Here is a 20445-nt window from a genome sequence, read left to right as displayed (position 1 = left end):
CAGTACTGTACCCCAGTGTTATACAGTGACAGACCCATCCCCACCAGTACTGTATCCCAGTGTTACACAGTGACAGACCCGTCCCCACCAGTACTGTATCCCAGTGTTATACAGTGACAGACCCATCCCCACCAGTACTGTACCCCAGTGTTACACAGTGACAGACCCATCCCCACCAGTACTGTATCCCAGTGTTATACAGTGACAGACCCATCCCCACCAGTACTGTGCCCCAGTGTTATACAGTGACAGACCCATCCCCACCAGTACTGTACCCCAGTGTTACACAGTGACAGACAGTCCCCACCAGTACTGTACCCCAGTGTTATACAGTGACAGACCCGTCCCCACCTGTACTGTATTCCAGTGTTATACAGTGACAGACCCATCCCCACCAGTACTGTACCCCGGAGTTAAACAGTGACAGACCCATCCCCACCAGTACTGTACCCCAGTGTTATACAGTGATAGGCCCGTCCCCACCAGTACTGTCCCCCAGTGTTATACAGTGACAGACCCATCCCCACCAGTACTGTACCCCAGTGTTATACAGTGACAGACCCGTCCCCACCAGTACTGTACCCCAGTGTTATACAGTGACAGAACCCGCCCCACCAGTACTGTGGCCCAGTGTTATACAGTGACAGACCCGTCCCCACCAGTATTGTATACCAGTGTTATACAGTGACAAACCCCTCCCCACCAGTACTGTGGCCCAGTGTTATAATGACAGACCCATCCCCACCAGTACTGTACCCCAGTGTTATACAGTGACAGACCCGTCCCCACGAGTATTGTGTCCCAGTGTTATACAGTGACAGACCCGTCACCACGAGTATTGTATCCCAGTGTTATACAGTGACAGACCGGTCCCCACCAGTACTGTACCCGTGTTATACAGTGACGGACCCTTCCCCACCAGTACTGTACCCCAGTGTCATACAGTGACAGACCCGTCCCCACCAGTACTGTATCCCAGTATTTTCCAGTGACAGACCCGTCCTCACCAGTACTGTACCCCAGTGTTATACAGTGACAGACCCGTCCCAACCAGTACTGTACCCCAGTGTTATACAGTGACAGACCCGTCCCGACCAGTACTGTACCCCATTGTTTTACAATGACAGACCCGTCCGCACCAGTACTGTGGCCCAGTGTTATACAGTGACAGACCCGTCCCCACCAGTACTGTACCCCATTGTTATACAATGACAGACCCGTCCGCACCAGTACTGTGGCCCAATGTTATACAGTGACAGACCCGTCCCCACCAGTACTGTACCCCAGTGTTATACAGTGACAGACCCGTCCCCACCAGTACTGTACCCCAGTGTTATACAATGACAGACCCGTCCCCATCAGTACTGTGGCCCAGTGTTATACAGTGACAGATCCATCCCCACCAGTACTGTACCCCAGTGTTATACAGCGACAGACCCGTCCCCACCAGTACTGTATCCCAGTGTTACACAGTCACAGGCCCGTCCCGACCAGTACTGTACCCCAGTGTTATACAGTGACAAACCCCTCCCCACCAGTACTGTGGCCCAGTGTTATAGTGACAGACCCATCCCCGCCAGTTCTGTACCCCAGTGTTATACAGAGACAGACCCATCCCCACCAGTACTGTATCCCATTTCTAAACAGTGACTGACCCGTCCCCATCAGTACTGTACCCCAGTGTTATACAGTGACTGACCCGTCCTCACCAGTACTGTACCCCAGTGTTATACAGTGACAGACCCGTCCCCACCAGTACTGTACCCCAGTGTTATACAGCGACAGACCCGTCCCCTCCAGTACTGTATCCCAGTGTTACACAGTCACAGGCCCGGCCCCACCAGAACTGTACCCCAGTGTTATACAGTGACAGACCCGTCCCCACCAGTACTGTACCCCAGTGTTATACAGTGACAGACCCGTCCCCACCAGTACTGTGGCCCAGTGTTATACAGTGACAGATCCATCCCCACCAGTACTGTATCCCAGTGTTATACAGCGCCAGACCCGTCCCCACCATTACTGTACCCCAGTGTTATACAGCGACACACCCGTCCCCTCCAGTACTGTATCCCAGTGTTACAGAGTCACAGGCCCGTCCCCACCAGTACAGTACCTCAGTGTTATACAGTGACAGACCCATCCCCACCAGTACTGTACCCCAGTGTTATACAGTGACAGACCCATCCCCACCAGTACTGTACCCCAGTGTTATACAGTGACAGACCCATCCCCACCAGTACTGTATCCCAGTGTGACACAGTGACAGACCAATCCCCACCAGTACTGTATCCCAGTGTGACACAGTGACAGACCCGTCCCCACCAGTACTGCATCCCAGTGTTATACAGTGACAGACCCGTCCCCACCAGTACTGTATCCGTGTTATACAGTGACAGACCAATCCCCACCAGTACTGTACCCCAGTGTTATACAGTGACAGACCGTCCCCACCAGTACTGTATCCGTGTTATACAGTGACAGACCAATCCCCACCAGTGCTGTACCCCAGTGTTATACAGTGACAGACCCGTCCCCACCAGTACTGTACCCCAGTGTTATACAGTGACAGACCCGCCCCCACCAGTACTGTACCCCAGTGTTATACAATGACAGACCCATCCCCACCAGTACTGTGGCCCAGTGTTATACAGTGACAGATCCATCCCCACCAGTACTGTACCCCAGTGTTATACAGCGACAGACCCGTCCCGACCAGTACTGTATCGCAGTGTTACACAGTCACAGGCCCGTCCCTACCAGTACTGTACCCCAGTGTTATACAGTGACAAACCCCTCCCCACCAGTACTGTGGCCCAGTGTTATAGTGACAGACCCATCCCCGCCAGTACTGTACCCCAGTGTTATACAGAGACAGACCCATCCCCACCAGTACTGTATCCCATTTCTAAACAGTGACTGACCCGTCCCCATCAGTACTGTACCCCAGTGTTATACAGTGACTGAAACGTCCTCACCAGTACTGTACCCCAGTGTTATACAGTGACAGACCCGTCCCCACCAGTACTGTACCCCAGTGTTATACAGAGACAGACCCATCCCCACCAGTACTGTGTCCCATTTCTATACAGTGACTGACCCGTCCCCATCAGTACTGTACCCCAGCGTTATACAGTGACTGACCCGTCCTCACCAGTACTGTACCCCAGTGTTATACAGTGACAGACCCGTCCCCACCAGTACTGTGGCCCAGTGTTATACAGTGACAGATCCATCCCCACCAGTACTGTACCCCAGTGTTATACAGCGCCAGACCCGTCCCCACCAGTACTGTATCCCAGTGTTACACAGTCACAGGCCCGTCCCCACCAGTACTGTACCCCAGTGTTATACAGTGACAGACCCGTCCCCACCCGTACTGTACCCCAGTGTTATACAGTGACAAACCCCTCCCCACCAGTACTGTGGCCCAGTGTTATAGTGACAGACCCATCCCCGCCAGTACTGTACCCCAGTGTTATACAGAGACAGACCCATCCCCACCAGTACTGTATCCCATTTCTAAACAGTGACTGACCCGTCCCCATCAGTACTGTACCCCAGTGTTATACAGTGACAGACCCATCCCCACCAGTACTGTACCCCAGTGTTATACAGTGACAGACCCATCCCCACCAGTACTGTACCCCAGTGTTATACAGTGACAGACCCATCCCCACCAGTACTGTACGCTAGTGTTATACAGAGACAGACCCGTCCGCACCAGTACTGTATCCCAGTTCTATACAGTGACAGACCCGTCCGCACCAGTACTGTACCCCAGTGTTACACAGTAACAGACACGTCCCCACCAGTACTGTACCCCAGTGTTATACAGTGACAGACCCGTCCCCACCAGTACTGTATCCCAGTGTTATACAGTGACAGACCTGTCCCCACCAGTACTATACCCCAGTGTTATACAGTGACAGACCGTCCCCACCAGTACTGTACCCCAGTGTTATACAGTGACAGACCCGTCCGCACCAGTACTGTACCCCAGTGTTATACAGTGACAGACCCATCCCCACCAGTACTGTATCCCAGTGTTATACAGTGACAGACCCATCCCCACCAGTACTGTATCCCAGTGTTATACAGTGACAGACCCATCCCCACCAGTACTGTACCCGTGTTATACAGTGACAGACCCATCCCCACCAGTACTGTATCCCAGTGTGACACAGTGACAGACCCGTCCCCACCAGTACTGCATCCCAGTGTTATACAGTGACAGACCCGTCCCCACCAGTACTGTACCCCAGTGTTATACAGTGACAGACCGTCCCCACCAGTACTGTATCCGTGTTATACAGTGACAGACCCGTCCCCACCAGTACTGTACCCCAGTGTTATACAGTGACAGACCCGTCCCCACCAGTACTGTACCCCAGTGTTATACAATGACAGACCCATCCCCACCAGTACTGTGGCCCAGTGTTATACAGTGACAGATTCATCCCCACCAGTACTGTACCCCAGTGTTATACAGCGACAGACCCGTCCCGACCAGTACTGTATCCCAGTGTTACACAGTCACAGGCCCGTCCCTACCAGTACTGTACCCCAGTGTTATACAGTGACAAACCCCTCCCCACCAGTACTGTGGCCCAGTGTTATAGTGACAGACCCATCCCCGCCAGTACTGTACCCCAGTGTTATACAGAGACAGACCCATCCCCACCAGTACTGTATCCCATTTCTAAACAGTGACTGACCCGTCCCCATCAGTACTGTATCCCAGTGTTATACAGTGACTGACCCGTCCTCACCAGTACTGTACCCCAGTGTTATACAGTGACAGACCAGTCCCCACCAGTACTGTACCCCAGTGTTATACAGAGACAGACCCATCCCCACCAGTACTGTGTCCCATTTCTATACAGTGACAGACCCGTCCCCACCCGTACTGTACCCCAGTGTTATACAGTGACAGACCCGTCCCCACCAGTACTGTACGCTAGTGTTATACAGAGACAGACCCGTCCGCACCAGTACTGTATCCCAGTTCTATACAGTGACAGACCCGTCCGCACCAGTACTGTACGCCAGTGTTACACAGTGACAGACACGTCCCCACCAGTACTGTACCCCAGTGTTATACAGTGACAGACCCGTCCCCACCAGTACTGTATCCCAGTGTTATACAGTGACAGACCTGTCCCCACCAGTACTGTACCCCAGTGTTATACAGTGACAGACCCATCCCCACCAGTACTGTATCCCAGTGTTATACAGTGACAGACCCATCCCCACCAGTACTGTATCCCAGTGTTATACAGTGACAGACCCATCCCCACCAGTACTGTATCCCAGTGTTATACAGTGACAGACCCACCCCCACCAGTACTGTACCCCAGTGTTATACAGTGACAGACCCGTCCCCACCAGTATTGTACCCCAGTGTTATACAGTGACATACCCGTCCCCACCACTGTACCCCAGTGTTATACAGTGACAGACCCGTCCCCACCAGTATTGTACCCCAGTGTTATACAGTGACAGAACCACCCCCACCAGTACTGTACCCCAGTGTTATACAGTGACAGACCCGTCCCCACCAGTATTGTACCCCAGTGTTATACAGTGACATACCCGTCCCCACCACTGTACCCCAGTGTTATACAGTGACAGACCCGTCCACACCAGTACTGTACCCCAGTGTTATACAGTGACAGACCCGTCCCCACCAGTACAGGACCTCAGTGTTATATAATGACAGACCCGTCCGCACCAGTACTGTACCACAGTGTTATACAGTGACAGACCCGTCCCCACCAGTACTGTACCCGTGTTATACGTGACAGACCCATCCCCACCAGTACTGTACCCCAGTGTTATACAGTGACAGACCCGTCCCCACCAGTACTGTACCCCAGTGTTACACAGTGACAGACAGTCCCCACCAGTACTGTACCCCAGTGTTATACAGTGACAGACCCGTTCCCACCTGTACTGTATTCCAGTGTTATACAGTGATAGGCCCGTCCCCACCAGTACTGTCCCCCAGTGTTGTACAGTGACAGACCCATCCCCACCAGTACTGTACCCCAGTGTTATACAGTGACAGACCCGTCCCCACCAGTACTGTACCCCAGTGTTATACAGTGACAGACCGTCCCCACCAGTACTGTACCCCAGTGTTATACAGTGACAGACCCGTCCCCACCAGTGTTGTGCCCCAGTGTTATACAGGACAGACCCGTCCCCACCAGTACTGTACCCCAGTGTTATACAGGACAGACCCGTCCCCGCCAGTACTGTACCCCAGTGTTATACAGTGACAGACCCGTCCCCACCAGTACTGTACCCCAGTGTTATACAGTGACAGACCCGTCCCCACCAGTACTGTACCCCAGTGTTATACAGGACAGACCCGTCCCCACCAGTACTGTACCCCAGTGTTATACAGTGACAGAACCCGCCCCACCAGTACTGTGGCCCAGTGTTATACAGTGACAGACCCGTCCCCACCAGTATTGTATACCAGTTTTATACAGTGACAAACCCCTCCCCACCAGTACTGTGGCCCAGTGTTATAATGACAGACCCATCCCCACCAGTACTGTACCCCAGTGTTATACAGTGACAGACCCGTCCCCACCAGTACTGTACCCCAGTGTTATACAGTGACAGACCCGTCCCCACCAGTACTGTACCCGTGTTATACAGTGACAGACCCTTCCCCACCAGTACTGTACCCCAGTGTTATACAGTGACAGACCCGTCCCCACCAGTACTGTATCCCAGTGTTTTCCAGTGACAGACCCGTCCCCACCAGTTCTGTACCCCAGTGTTATAAAGTGACAGACCCGTCCCGACCAGTACTGTACCCCAGTGTTATACAGTGACAGACCCGTCCCGACCAGTACTGTACCCCATTGTTATACAATGACAGACCCGTCCGCACCAGTACTGTGGCCCAGTGTTATACAGTGACAGACCCGTCCCCACCAGTACTGTACCCCAGTGTTATACAGCGACAGACCCGTCCCCACCAGTACTGTACCCCAGTATTATACAATGACAGACCCGTCCCCACCAGTACTGTGGCCCAGTGTTATACAGTGACAGATCCATCCCCACCAGTACTGTACCCCAGTGTTATACAGCGACAGACCCGTCCCCACCAGTACTGTATCCCAGTGTTACACAGTCACAGGCCCGTCCCCACCAGTACTGTACCCCAGTGTTATACAGTGACAGACCCGTCCCCACCAGTACTGTACCCCAGTGTTATACAGTGACAGACCCGTCCCCACCAGTATTGTATCCCAGTGTTATACAGTGACAGACCCGTCCGCACCAGTACTGTACGCTAGTGTTATACAGTGGCAGACCTGTCCCCACCAGTACTGTGCCCCATTGTTATACAGTGACAGACCCGTCCGCACCAGTACTGTACCCCAGTGTTATACAGTGACAGACCCGTCCGCACCAGTACTGTACCCCAGTGTTATACAGTGACAGACCCGTCCGCACCAGTACTGTACCCCAGTGTTACACAGTGACAGACACGTCCCCACCAGTACTGTATCCCAGTGTTATACAGTGACAGACCCGTCCGCACCAGTACTGTACCCCAGTGTTACAGTGACAGACACGTCCCCACCAGTACTGTATCCGTGTTATACAGTGACAGACCCATCCCCACCAGTACTGTACCCCAGTGTTATACATTGACAGACCCATCCCCACCAGTACTGTACCCCAGTGTCATACAGTGACAGACCCATCCCCACCAGTACTGTACCCCAGTGTTATACAGTGACAGACAGGTCCCCACCAGTACTGTACCCCAGTGTTATACAGTGACAGACCCGTCCCCACCAGTACTGTGCCCCAGTGTTATACAGTGACAGACCCGTCCCCACCAGTATTGTACCCCAGTGTTATACAGTGACATACCCGTCCCCACCACTGTACCCCAGTGTTATACTGTGACAGACCCGTCCCCACCAGTATTGTACCCCAGTGTTATACAGTGACAGACCCGTCCCCACCAGTACTGTACCTCAGTGTTATACAATGACAGACCCGTCCGCACCAGTACTGTACCCCAGTATTATACAGTGACAGACCCGTCCCCACCAGTACTGTACCCCAGTGTTATACAGTGACAGACCCATCCCCACCAGTACTGTACCCCAGTGTTATACAGTGACAGATCCGTCCCCACCAGTACTGTACCCCAGTGTTCCACCGTGACAGACAGTCCCCACCAGTACTGTACCCCAGTGTTATACAGTGACAGACCCGTCCCCACCTGTACTGTATTCCAGTGTTATACAGTGACAGACCCATCCCCACCAGTACTGTACCCCGGAGATATACAGTGACAGACCCATCCCTACCAGTACTGTACCCCAGTGTTATACAGTGATAGGCCCGTCCCCACCAGTAATGTCCCCCAGTGTTATACAGTGACTGACCCATCCCCACCAGTACTGTACCCCAGTGTTATACAGTGACAGACCCGTCCCCACCAGTACTGTACCCCAGTGTTATACAGGACAGACCCGTCCCCACCAGTACTGTACCCCAGTGTTATACAGTGACAGAACCCGCCCCACCAGTACTGTGGCCCAGTGTTATACAGTGACAGACACGTCCCCACCAGTATTGTATACCAGTGTTATACAGTGACAAACCCCTCCCCACCAGTACTGTACCCCAGTGTTATACAGAGACAGACCCATCCCCACCAGTACTGTATCCCAGTGTTATAATGACAGACCCATCCCCACCAGTACTGTACCCCAGTGTTATACAGAGACAGACCCATCCCCACCAGTACTGTACCCCAGTGTTATACAGAGACAGACCCATCCCCACCAGTACTGTATCCCAGTGTTATAATGACAGACCCATCCCCACCAGTACTGTACCCCAGTGTTATACAGAGACAGACCCATCCCCACCAGTACTGTACCCCAGTGTTATACAGAGACAGACCCATCCCCACCAGTACTGTATCCCAGTGTTATACAGTGACAGACCCGTCCCCACCAGTATTGTACCCCAGTGTTATACAGTGACAGACCCGTCCCCACCAGTACTGTACCCGTGTTATACAGTGACAGACCCTTCCCCACCAGTACTGTACCCCAGTGTTATACAGTGACAGACCCGTCCCCACCAGTACTGTATCCCAGTGTTTTCCAGTGACAGACCCGTCCCCACCAGTACTATACCCCAGTGTTATACAGTGACAGACCCGTCCCGACCAGTACTGTACCCCAGTGTTATACAGTGACAGACCCGTCCCGACCAGTACTGTACCCCATTGTTATACAATGACAGACCCGTCCGCACCAGTACTGTGGCCCAGTGTTATACAGTGACAGACCCGTCCCCACCAGTACTGTACCCCATTGTTATACAATGACAGACCCGTCCGCACCAGTACTGTGGCCCAGTGTTATAGTGACAGACCCGTCCCCACCAGTACAGTACCCCAGTGTTATACAGTGACAGACCGTCCCCACCAGTACTGTACCCCATTGTTATACAATGACAGACCCGTCCCCACCAGTACTGTATCCCAGTGTTACACAGTCACAGGCCCGGCCCCACCAGTACAGTACCCCAGTGTTATACAGTGACAGACCCGTCCCCACCAGTACTGTATCCCAGTGTTATACAGTGACAGACCCGTCCCCACCAGTACTGTACCCCAGTGTTATACAGTGACAGACCCGTCCCCACCAGTACTGTACCTCAGTGTTATACAGTGACAGACCCGTCCCCACCAGTACTGTGGCCCAGTGTTATACAGTGACAGATCCATCCCCACCAGTACTGTACCCCAGTGTTATACAGTGACAGACCCGTCCCCACCAGTACTGTATCCCAGTGTTACACAGTCACAGGCCCGTCCCCACCAGTACTGTACCCCAGTGTTATACAGTGACAAACCCTTCCCTAGCAGTACTGTATCCCATTTCTAAACAGTGACTGACCCGTCCCCATCAGTACTGTCCCCCAGTGTTATACAGTGACTGACCCGTCCTCACCAGTACTGTACCCCAGTGTTATACAGTGACAGACCCATCCCCACCAGTACTGTACCTCAGTGTTATACAGTGACAGACCCGTCCCCACCAGTGCTGTATCCCAGTGTTATACAGTGACAGACCCATCCCCACCAGTACTGTACCCCAGTGTTATACAGTGACAGACCCATCCCCACCAGTACTGTACCCCAGTGTTATACAGTGACAGACCCATCCCCACCAGTACTGTATCCCAGTGTGACACAGTGACAGACCCGTCCCCACCAGTACTGTATCCGTGTTATACAGTGACAGACCCGTCCCCACCAGTACTGTACCCCAGTGTTATACAGTGACAGACCCGTCCCCACCAGTACTGTACCCCAGTGTTATACAGTGACAGACCCGTCCCCACCAGTACTGTATCCGTGTTATACAGTGACAGACCAATCCCCACCAGTACTGTACCCCAGTGTTATACAGTGACAGACCGTCCCCACCAGTACTGTATCTGTGTTATACAGTGACAGACCAATCCCCACCAGTACTGTACCCCAGTGTTATACAGTGACAGACCCGTCCCCACCAGTACTGTACCCCAGTGTTATACAGTGACAGACCCGTCCCCACCAGTACTGTACCCCAGTGTTATACAATGACAGACCCATCCCCACCAGTACTGTGGCCCAGTGTTATACAGTGACAGATCCATCCCCACCAGTACTGTACCCCAGTGTTATACAGCGACAGACCCGTCCCCACCAGTACTGTACCCCAGTGTTATACAGTGACAGACCTGTCCCCACCAGTACTGTACCCCAGTGTTATACAGCGACAGACCCGTCCCCACCAGTACTGTACCCCAGTGTTATACAGTGACAGACCCGTCCCCACCAGTACTGTACCCCAGTGTTATACAGTGACAGACCTGTCCCCACCAGTACTGTACCCCAGTGTTATACAGTGACAGACCCGTCCCCACCAGTACTGTGGCCCAGTGTTATACAGTGACAGATCCATCACCACCAGTACTGTACCCCAGTGTTATACAGCGACAGACCCGTCCCCACCAGTACTGTACCCCAGTGTTATACAGTGACAGACCCGTCCCCACCAGTACTGTACCCCAGTGTTATACAGTGACAGACCCGTCCCCACCAGTACTGTATCCCAGTGTTATACAGTGACAGACCCGTCCCCACCAGTACTGTCCCCCAGTGTTATACAGTGACAAACCCCTCCCCACCAGTACTGTACCCCAGCGTTATACAATGACAGACCCGTCCCCACCAGTACTGTATCCCAGTGTTACACAGTCACAGGCCCGTCCCCACCAGTACTGTACCCCAGTGTTATACAGTGACAAACCCCTCCCCACCAGTACTGTACCCCAGTGTTGTACAGTGACAGACCCGTCCCCACCAGTACTGTACCCCAGCGTTATACAGTGACAGACCCGTCCCCACCAGTACTGTACCCCAGTGTTATACAGTGACAGACCCGTCCCCACCAGTACTGTATCCCAGTGTTACACAGTCACAGGCCCGTCCCCACCAGTACTGTGGCCCAGTGTTATAGTGACAGACCCATCCCCGCCAGTACTGTACCCCAGTGTTATACAGAGACAGACCCGTCCCCACCAGTACTGTACCCCAGTGTTATACAGAGACAGACCCATCCCCACCAGTACTGTATCCCATTTCTAAACAGTGACTGACCCGTCCTCACCAGTACTGTACCCCAGTGTTATACAGTGACAGACCCGTCCCCACCAGTACTGTACCCCAGTGTTATACAGAGACAGACCCATCCCCACCAGTACTGTGTCCCATTTCTAAACAGTGACTGACCCGTCCCCATCAGTACTGTACCCCAGTGTTATACAGAGACAGACCCGTCTCCACCAGCACTGTATCCCAGTTCTATACAGTGACAGACCCGTCCCCACCCGTACTGTACCCCAGTGTTATACAGTGACAGACCCGTCCCCACCAGTACTGTACCCCAGTGTCATACAGTGACAGACCCGTCCCCACCAGTAATGTACCCCAGTGTTATACAGTGACAGACCCGTCCCCACCAGTACTGTACCCCAGTGTTATACAGTGACAGACAGGTCCCCACCAGTACTGTACCCCAGTGTTACACAGTGACAGACACGTCCCCACCAGTACTGTATCCGTGTTATACAGTGACAGACCCATCCCCACCAGTACTGTACCCCAGTGTTATACAGTGACAGACCCATCCCCACCAGTACTGTACCCCAGTGTTATACAGTGACAGACAGGTCCCCACCAGTACTGTACCCCAGTGTTATACAGTGACAGACCCGTCCGCACCAGTACTGTACCCCAGTGTTACACAGTGACAGACACGTCCCCACCAGTACTGTATCCGTGTTATACAGTGACAGATCCGTCCTCACCAGTACTGTACCCCAGTGTTATACAGTGATAGACCCATCCCCACCAGTACTGTACCCCAGTGTTATACAGCGACAGACCCGTCCCCACCAGTACTGTCCCCCAGTGTTATACAGAGACAGACCGTCCCCACCAGTACTGTTCCCCAGTGTTATACAGTGACAGACCGGTCCCCACCAGTACTGTACCCCAGTGTTATACAGTGACAGACCCGTCCCCACCAGTACTGTACCCCAGTGTTATACAGTGACAGACCCGTCCCCCCCAGTACTGTCCCCCAGTGTTATAGTGACAGACCCGCCCCCACCAGTACTGTACGCTAGTGTTATACAGTGACAGACCCATCCCCACCAGTACTGTACCCCAGTGTTATACAGCGACAGACCTGTCCCCACCAGTACTGTACCCCAGTGTTATACAGCGACAGACCCGTCCCCACCAGTACTGTCCCCCAGTGTTATACAGAGACAGACCGTCCCCACCAGTACTGTACCCCAGTGTTATACAGTGACAGACCGGTCCCCACCAGTGCTGTACCCCAGTGTTATACAGTGACAGACCCGTCCCCCCCAGTACTGTACCCCAGTGTTATACAGCGACAGACCCGTCCCCACCAGTACTGTCCCCCAGTGTTATACAGAGACAGACCGTCCCCACCAGTACTGTACCCCAGTGTTATAGTGACAGACCCGTCCCCCCCAGTACTGTCCCCCAGTGTTATAGTGACAGACCCGCCCCCACCAGTACTGTACCCCAGTGTTATACAGTGACAGACCCGTCCCCACCAGTACTGTGACCCAGTGTTATACAGTGACAGACCCGTCCCCACCAGTACTGTACCCCAGTGTTATACAGTGACAGACCCGTCCCCACCAGTACTGTGACCCAGTGTTATACAGTGACAGACCCGTCCCCACCAGTACTGTACCCCAGTGTTATACAGTGACAGACCCGTCCCCCCCAGTACTGTCCCCCAGTGTTATAGTGAGAGACCCGTCCCCACCAGTACTGTATCCCAGTGTTATACAGTGACAGACCCGTCCCCACCAGTACTGTACCCCAGTGTTATACAGTGACCCACACCTCCGGATGATAGATGCAGTTGCCGTTCCCTCCTTACCTGGTGGCAAATGCCGGTTTCACTTCATGCGGGTTCCTACGGTCTGACCAGAAAATTAATAATCTGTCAAATCGAGGCTCAATGTTCGCAACCTCCGAGCGATTTTCCGGAAATATCTGCAGCAAGCCGCCATGGACCTGGGGAAAGACAAGACAGAGGGTGAGAAACGTGATCCTGGCGGCACGCCTGGCGTTGCTGACCCTCCGGGCACAGAGAAGTGGCAGCACAGAGCACCGCCTCTGGTTGGTGTATCTCCAGTGTTGCCAAACGCAGGCCTCCGGCCCAGGCTCGGCAGAGCCGGTAGTGTCCCAGTGGTTTGGGCCCCAGCCAGAAGGCCGGGGTCTCAAGACTCATTCGTTGTCACTTGAACAGAATACGGCTAGGCCGACCCTTCCCGGTGCAGTACCGAGAGAGTACTGCACAGCCGGAGGCACTGTCGTTCTGAGGAGACGTAAAACTATCAGCCCCTCTCGGGTGATGCCCCCCTCGGGCAACTATCCAAAGAGCTGAGGGGAGTTCGCCCCGCTGTCCACTCAAGTCTTTTCCTGAACCTGCAGCATTAAATCACACGATTTGGTCGTAACCTCACCACTGCGCTCGGACTGGCTGCTGCGTTTCCCACACTGTAACAGGGCCGTATTTAAAAAGTACATCAGCAGTTTCGACATGATAAAGGAAACTCCCTTTAACCTCTATTCCCTAGTGCCACGGGGCTGACAAACTCTGTATCTAACCCCGTGCTGTACCTGTCCTGGGAGTGTTTATGGGGACAGTGCAAAGGGAGCTTTACTCTGCATCTAACCCCGTGCTGTACCTGTCCTGGGAGTGTTTATGGGGACAGTGCAAAGGGAGCTTTACTCTGCATCTAACCCCGTGCTGTACCTGTCCTGGGAGTGTTTGATGGGGACAGTGTAGAGGGAGCTTTACTCTGTATCTAACCCCGTGCTGTACCTGTCCTGGGAGTGTTTGATGGGGACAGTGTAGAGGGAGCTTTACTCTGTATCTAACCCCGTGCTGTACCTGTCCTGGGAGTGTTTGATGGGGACAGTGTAGAGGGAGCTTTACTCTGTATCTAACCCCGTGCTGTACCTGTCCTGGGAGTGTTTGATGAGGACAGTGTAGAGGGAGCTTTACTCTGTATCTAACCCCGTGCTGTACCTGTCCTGGGAGTGTTTGATGGGGACAGTGTAGAGGGAGCTTTACTCTGTATCTAACCCCATGCTGTACCTGTCCTGGGAGTGTTTGATGGGGACAGTGTAGAGGGAGCTTTACTCTGTATCTAACCCCGTGCTGTACCTGTCCTGGGAGTGTTTGATGGGGACAGTGTAGAGGGAGCTTTACTCTGTATCTAACCCCGTGCTGTACCTGTCCTGGAAGTGTTTGATGGGGACAGTGTAGAGGGAGCTTTACTCTGTATCTAACCCCGTGCTGTACCTGTCCTGGGAGTGTTTGATGGAGACAGTGTAGAGGGAGCTTTACTCTCTATCTAACCCTGTGCTGTACCTGTCCTGGGAGTGTTTGCTGGGGACAGTGTAGAGGGAGCTTTACTCTGTATCTAACCCCGTGCTGTACCTGTCCTGGGAGTGTTTGATGCTAGATGTCAGGACATTATTCAAAGGTTTATTCAACAGCTGATTCTACCTGAATGAGTAAATGATTTCAAGCTGAACAGTTATTCAAAAGGATACTTGTGCAAGGAAAATGATTAATTGCAGATGTTAATCTTTTTTAAAAAATGGAACAAATTTTCTTCAGGTTTTTCCGACACATAATGAAGACGATGTAAACCCAACAAAGATATAATGAGCGACCCTCCCCCAGGGAAGGAGGTACTTGTTGTTAATGGTAAAGGGGCTGTTTAGCACACTGGGCTAAATCGCTGGCTTTGAAAGCAGAACAAGGCAGGCCACCAGCACGGTTCAATTCCCGTACCAGCCTCCCCGAACAGGCGCCGGAATGTGGCGACTAGGGGCTTTTCACAGTAACTTCATTTGAAGCCTACTTGTGACAATAAGCAATTTTCATATATATCTTTTTTTCATCTTAAGCTTCGCAGGTTAAGGAAATTGTTGAAATAAATACTCGGGGCACGTCCAGGAGGTTTCTGTCTTCTGTTGAGGTGGCCATTTAAGGAGCCATCACTTTGATTTTACTTGTCAACCTGATGAATTAGCCCAAAGTGCGAAGAGAGATTTTGCCCGTACAACCGCAGATTAAGATGGTTCACGATGCAGCCTCGAGGGATCCGCGTTCTATCCCTCACGTAGATCGCACAAGATTACCAAGGTATCCAGCAAGGTTACCACTTGCAGAATTTAAACGTTGCCCCTTCTCGAATTCCGTTTGTACTTCCGCCCCCACGCTCATAGATTTTACAGTGCAGAAGGAGGCCATTCGGCCCATCGAGTCTGCACTGGCCCTTGGAAAGAGCGCCCGACTTAAGTCCCACGCCTCCACCCTATCCCCGTAACCCCACCTACCCTTTTGGACACTAAGGGGCAATTTATCATGGCTAATCCACCTAACCTGCGCAAGCTTTGGACTGTGGGAGGAAACCGGAGCGCCCGGAGGAAACCCACGCACACACGGGGGGGGGGGGGGGGGGAGAAGGTGCAGACTCCGCACAGGCAGTCACCCGAGGCTGCAATTGAACCCGGGACCCTGGCGCTGTGAGGCAGCAGTGCTAAGCACAGTGCCGCCGTGCGTAGAGTGGGAGGACCACCCTGTTAACCTGCTCCTGACCAAGGTGGCCGCTAATAGGCCCAGGCAGTTTGGGGGTGGGGGGGGGTGGGGAGCACTGTTCTATCAGCCAAACTGTCTGCCCCTCTTCCACAGCTACATTAGTGCTTGGGTACCTCTGGAAAGGGAGCTCGGTGTGTGCGCTGGTACTTTGGAGGCCTCCCGTGACCAGTGGGCACTGCAGGGGCTGGAGTGCATCGTCAGCCCCGGAAACGACACCTTCATTTAATTTGATAAGTTTCCTTGTTCCAATGCCCCTTAAGGTGCTGTCGTTTTTATCCTCTTGGTTTACTCAAAAGAATATAAAGGGAGACTGCTGGGACACTGGGTAGGTAGGTCTGAAGCAGACATGCTGCATTGTGTTCCCGCCTATTATCAAGAAGAGTTTCAGTGTCTAGTATCGTTCCCCACCAATTGGCTCCAAATTAGTTCGGCACCTTTGGTGCAGACATGGGTTCCACAGATGCTGCCACCCCTATCCGAATAGCCATTCATCATTCCGCAGCTGAGACAGTGGAGTGTCAGCTGTCAATTCAATCACAATTTTTCATTTCATTTTCATTTCACAAGATCATCGACTGAGCCCAACCACACCCACGGGCAGCACGGTGGCACAGTGGTTAGCACTGTGGCTTCACAGCGCCAGGGTCCCAGGTTCGATTCCCACTTGGGCCACTGTCTGTGCGGGGTCTGCACGTTCTCCCCCGTGTCTGCGTGGGTTTCCTCCGGGTGCTCCGGTTTCCTCCCACAAGTCCCGAAAGACGTGCTTGTTGGGTGAATTGGACATTCTGAATTCTCCCTCGGTGTACCCGAACAGGCGCCGGAGTGTGGCGACGAGGGGCTTTTCACAGTAACTTCATTGCAGTGTTAATGTAAGCCCACTTGTGACAATAATAAAAATTATTATTATTTTATAATCCACATCTTCAAGAGTCCAATCCTTTTCCTTCGACCCTGGGACACGAGGACTGGGGTGAGTGCAGGGGTACCAGTCCTAAGCTGGAACCAATCGCGGGATCTTCCCCTCGTCTCGGACGCAGTTGGGTACCCCTGATCTGTACCCGTGCCCGGAGATTCAACTCAAGTCTGATCATTAACAATGCAGAATGGACAGTGAATCCCGCGGCACTTACATTTATATCCCAGTCCCTGTTTAGATAATAAATACACGTGACACAGCGCCCATCGCCATTCGGGTTGTCGATATGTCGGACGTACCCAGTGCCATGCCCGGGATAGCAAGCCACCATTGCCTGTGGAAAGGGAAAGGTTGGTTAATAGCGAGGAAACCGCCCACAGTGAAACAACTATGTCTGGGCACATGGAGGAATTTCTTTATATATTTGTACAATAGGTCTTTGGTGCAGTAAGGGCTAAAAGCCTGGTTATGTGTGTGTGTGTCCGCGACTGCCGCAGTCATGTTTTTAAAATAATCCTGGTTCGAATGATTGGGAGCCAGTGGTGTAATTAGGGCACCATAAAAAACTTGGGCTAACGCAGTTTTGTTTGGATTAAGGGGCGTTCCTTTGACGTTCATTAGATTTCAGCTTATTAAAATGATGTTATTACTGGGCGGAGCTACGGTATCAGGCATTTGTAGCAAAGCGGGTCAGTGGAGTTTTAGATGAAGCTGTAAAAAGATCGGTCTGCAGATGGATTAGCAGTCTTTCCAAGACTTGTCTGATTAGAAATAAGCCAAGAGTTTCTGCATGGTTCTGACAGGAGTCAGGATTTTCATTTAAAACAGTGTCAGAGGGCATCTCTGTAAAGCAGGATTTACTAAGTGCTAACTGTATTTAACAGTGGATTGAGAGCGGAGATGGTTCTTTTTGTTGTTTGAGTGGGAATAAAGATGGCAGTTACGGGTTACTGTATTCACTGCATTGGTTAGCATTAATTGCTCTATGTCAGCTTGGCTCCATGAATCAGATTGTCATAGGGTTCAATAGCCTTGCCACAGGGGTCAGCACATAATAAGCGTTGAGACGGTCACTGCAGTCCTAGGACAGTACTCCACTGCCGGAGCTCAGAATTTCAGATGAGGCGTTAAATCGAGGCCCCATCTACCTTCTCCGGGATAAAGGGTCCAGTGGAGGTCCTGATGTCCATTACAGTATATCCTTCACACACTAACTGAGGATTCGAACCCGGGTCCTCAGCGCCGTAGGCAGCAGTGCTAACCACTGTGTCACCGTGCTGCCCAAGAGCACTCTACTTAAGCCCCCACCCTATCCCCGTAACCCAGTAACCCCACCTAACCTTTTTGGACACTAAGGGACAATTTAGCGTGGCCAATCCACCTAACCCGCACATCTGTGGACTGTGGGAGGAAACCGGAGCACCCGGAGGAAACCCACGCACACACGGGGAGAACATGCAGACTCCGCACAGACAGTGACCCAAGCCAGAATTCGAACCTGGGACCCTGGAGTTGTGAGGCAACAGTGCTAACCACTGTGCTACCGTGCTGCCTCCAATTGTGCTGTAGGTCCCATTAAATGGATCCCAAGTTTTCATACATCATGCCACACCTCTGTAACATAAAGATCCCTGACTGCGGTCTTCGTTTTTAACTTCTCCCTGTCCTCTCTCCTGTGTTTTTTGTTAACCTCTCCATCTCTCTCATTTCTCCCAGGGTTTTGCATCCTTTTTGAGTTAATGATTCCTGTGCAGGCGCAGTGGGACCGTTGCCTTCAGCTCCAGGTGTAGGATGCTGTGTGTGGGATGGAGCGAGGGCAGTGGGGTGGGGGGTGGGGGGGTGGGGGGGGGGGGGGGGGGGGAGGTGCGGGGGTGGAGAAAGAGCATGAGAGGGCGAGCGCGCGAGAGAGGGAGAGGGCGCGAGAGAGAGAGAGGGGGCGAAGCGCGCGAGAGGGGGCGAGCGCGCGAGAGGGGGCGAGCGCGCGAGAGGGGGCGAGCGCGCGAGAGGGGGCGAGCGCGCGAGAGGGGGCGAGCGCGCGCGAGAGGGGGAGAGCGCGCGAGAGGGGGAGAGCGCGCGAGAGGGGGGAGAGCGCGCGAGAGGGGGAGAGCGCGCGAGAGGGGGGAGAGCGCGCGAGAGGGGGAGAGCGCGCGAGAGGGGGGAGAGCGCGCGAGGAGGGGGAGAGCGCGCGAGAGGGGGAGAGCGCGCGAGAGGGGGAGAGCGCGCGAGAGGGGGAGAGCGCGCGAGAGGGGGAGAGCGCGCGAGAGGGGGAGAGCGCGCGAGAGGGGGAGAGCGCGCGAGAGGGGGAGAGCGCGCGAGAGGGGGAGAGCGCGCGAGAGGGGGAGAGCGCGCGAGAGGGGGAGAGCGCGCGAGAGGGGGGAGAGCGCGCGAGAGGGGGAGAGCGCGCGAGAGGGGGAGAGCGCGCGAGAGGGGGGAGAGCGCGCGAGAGGGGGAGAGAGCGCGAGAGGGGGAGAGCGCGCGAGAGGGGGGAGAGCGCGCGGAGAGGGGGAGAGCGCGCGAGAGGGGGAGAGCGCGCGAGAGGGGGAGAGCGCGCGAGAGGGGGAGAGCGCGCGAGAGGGGGGAGAGCGCGCGAGAGGGGGAGAGCGCGCGAGAGGGGGAGAGGCGCGCGAGAGGGGGAGAGCGCGCGAGAGGGGGAGAGCGCGCGAGAGGGGGAGAGCGCGCGAGAGGGGGAGAGCGCGCGAGAGGGGGAGAGCGCGCGAGAGGGGGAGAGCGCGCGAGAGGGGGAGAGCGCGCGAGAGGGGGAGAGCGCGCGAGAGGGGGAGAGCGCGCGGAGAGGGGGAGAGCGCGCGAGAGGGGGGAGAGCGCGCGAGAGGGGGAGAGCGCGCGAGAGGGGGAGAGCGCGCGAGAGGGGGGAGAGCGCGCGCGAGAGGGGGAGAGCGCGCGAGAGGGGGAGAGCGCGCGAGAGGGGGAGAGCGCGCGAGAGAGGGGAGAGCGCGCGAGAGAGGGAGAGCGCGCGAGAGAGGGGAGAGCGCGCGAGAGAGGGAGAGCGCGCGAGAGAGGGGAGAGCGCGCGAGAGAGGGAGAGCGCGCGCGAGAGAGGGAGAGCGCGCGAGAGAGGGGAGAGCGCGCGAGAGAGGGGAGAGCGCGCGAGAGAGGGAGAGGCGCGCGAGAGAGGGGAGAGGGCGCGCGAGAGAGGGAGGAGGGCGCGCGAGAGAGGGAGGGGCGCGCGAGAGAGGGAGGGCGCGCGAGAGAGGGAGGGCGCGCGAGAGAGGGAGAGCGCGCGAGAGAG

General features: G+C 54.3%; 1 long non-coding RNA gene and 1 pseudogene across 1 annotated transcript in view; one reads left to right on the top strand and one right to left on the bottom strand.

The window, feature by feature from the left end:
* Window positions 1–17529, bottom strand: part of LOC140402383 (uncharacterized) — a 53893-nt gene extending 36364 nt beyond the window's left edge. The window contains exons 1-2 of the long non-coding RNA XR_011938130.1: window positions 17414–17529; window positions 13542–13678 (exon numbers count right to left, since the gene is read on the bottom strand). This is a non-coding gene — a long non-coding RNA (uncharacterized lncRNA). The remainder of the gene's footprint in view (window positions 1–13541; window positions 13679–17413) is intronic.
* The window catches only part of LOC140402381 (prolyl hydroxylase EGLN3-like), a 275709-nt pseudogene that overhangs the window by 251795 nt on the left and 3469 nt on the right, over window positions 1–20445 (top strand).

The sequence above is a fragment of the Scyliorhinus torazame genome, chromosome 25 (assembly GCF_047496885.1).
Source record: "Scyliorhinus torazame isolate Kashiwa2021f chromosome 25, sScyTor2.1, whole genome shotgun sequence".
Classification (NCBI taxonomy): Eukaryota; Metazoa; Chordata; class Chondrichthyes; order Carcharhiniformes; family Scyliorhinidae; genus Scyliorhinus; species Scyliorhinus torazame.
The sequence above is the reverse complement of the archived record's forward strand: the minus strand, read 5'-3'. Positions and strand labels throughout refer to the sequence as shown.